We start from the raw sequence: 2,268 nt of genomic DNA on the forward strand, positions 1-2,268 counted from the left end.
GACAATGTGATCAGACAGACAGGTGTGATCAGACAGACAGACAGGTGTGATCAGACAGACAGGTGTGATCAGACAGACAGACAGGTGTGATCAGACAGACAGGTGTGATCAGACAGACAGGTGTGATCAGACAGACAGGTGTGATCAGAGGGTAGTGTGAGTATTACTGCAGGCTGCTGCTTTTAGACGACTCATTACTGTGACCTCCTGTCGACTGAATCCATTACACATTACAGACACGCTGGAGACACGGCGGAGACACGCTGGAGACACGCTGGAGACACGGCGGAGACACGCTGGAGACACGCCCACTCTCATCACAGCACATGTAAATGTATAGAGACACAAAGTTTCCCCCTGAAGCTGCTGTCGCTTTGTCCACTGAACGGAGGAAACACAGAGGGATGATTAAAGGTTAGAGATCAAAGGACACAGTGACTATATGAAACACATTTTTGGCCACGAGTCACATTTCTGAAAGCGGGAAGAAGAAGAAGAAGAAGAAGAAGAAGAAGAAGAAGAAGAAGAAGAAGAAGAAGAGTCACATTAATGACAGTTTAAATGTTGAACAGGATCAAACAATGACTCAGATCTAAATCTGTACAAAGGGGAAGTGGAGATCAGTGAAGCTCACTTGGAGCAGAAGGTCTGGAGGAGAACACACAGTAGATGACGGTAATGTCACCTAACATGACATTGGTTAGCACCTGCCAATAAACCGCACAAAGAAGAAGAAGAATGAAACTAGATCATATTCCAAAGGTCAACTTCACTTTGACATCATAACTTGGGACCAAGAGGAGAGACAGTGCCCAATCCCATTTCCCCCCTTGGCCCTACTCCTCACGTGTAGGGGTGGGCCGTCCCAATACCTGATGGGACGGAGGGGTGGGGCCGAGGGGTGTGGCTTCATACCCCTCCAAACAGAGATTATTCCGACCCTCCAACGGAGGGGTACCCAGAATGCCTTGCAAATCACCTGCACACTGGGAGAGAGACCCACAAATGTAGTATTTTCTCTAATAATACGGATTTAAAAATGACGATGATGATTGTAATATCTTAGTTTAATATCATTTCAATGTATTATGGTCACTTGTTTCACAACAACCTTTTTGCGAGCCTGCTAGCGTTAGCATGCTAGCGATCTCTTTTTCACTTGATTGAGCCGTCGTATAGCAGCGATGTGAAGTAACACGAAGCCTCCGGGCAGGCTGCCCACACACCGCTGCTCGCAGCCTGAAGCCGTTGATTCATACGTGAACTCATGAGCTTCAAGCTTTTCAGTTTCAACTGTCATCGATTCACCTGCATTAGCACGGATGTTATTTGGATATTATAGGTTTGTCACTTTAGTAACTGCAAACAACAGCGTTGGTTTATTTAAGATCTCAACAATGTTATTACACTGACATCCTCGACGACTACTGATGATGTAACGACTTCTTGAAGGGCTGTGCCAACTCGTAGGGGAACATTTCAACCACTACCCGGTGTGACTCGGTTTCAAGGGACAGGAAGACCCTCGAGAACAAGGGGCAGGGGGGGGGTGGGATTTAGCCTAAGTTTCCTGTTTGGTTGGACTCAGATGAGACACCGTCGTTCACATCGAACCGTCAGAGGAAACAGAAATGACTTTATAACTTTTATAAATATAAAAAACAGAACCAAACTCAACCGTTCATACAAACACCTCTCGTCTGTGGTTCAGGTTCAGAGAAGAAGAATGTTGACGTGAACTCTTTCATACCCATGGAGCTCAGATTGTTCAGATCAAGATAGTGAGGTGTGTGTGTGTGTGTGTGTGTGTGTGTGTGTGTGTGTGTGTGTGTGTGTGTGTGTGTGTGTGTGTGTGTGTGTGTGTGTGTGTGTGTGTGTGTGTGTGAGGTGATGAAGAGGAGTCATGTTTATCTGACGGACTGAATACAAACAGCCTGATCTCTGCTGATATCAGGGAAGTCTTTACCTCCTGCTGAGAAAACTCACATCAGCTCCGTCTGCCGTCGCTTTTTCAATCTGCTCCACTGCAGCTCATCATCTGTGTGTGTCTAAGACCACAGAGATTTCACACACTAACACAACTGCAACACAACACTGTTTTATTTGTATTAATCCTGCAGCATACAGATTCTTCCGTTAGATTCAGTCATTTATTTCACCTCATTTCAACGTTTTCTCTCCGAGAGTCTGAATCTTCATGTGTTTGTTGTTTCCTTTGATCTGTTACTTTTGGTTTCACATTGTAATTCAGGGACTAAAGAGTTTGAT

This window comes from Hippoglossus stenolepis, chromosome 9, assembly GCF_022539355.2.
Source record: "Hippoglossus stenolepis isolate QCI-W04-F060 chromosome 9, HSTE1.2, whole genome shotgun sequence".
Taxonomy (NCBI): Eukaryota; Metazoa; Chordata; class Actinopteri; order Pleuronectiformes; family Pleuronectidae; genus Hippoglossus; species Hippoglossus stenolepis.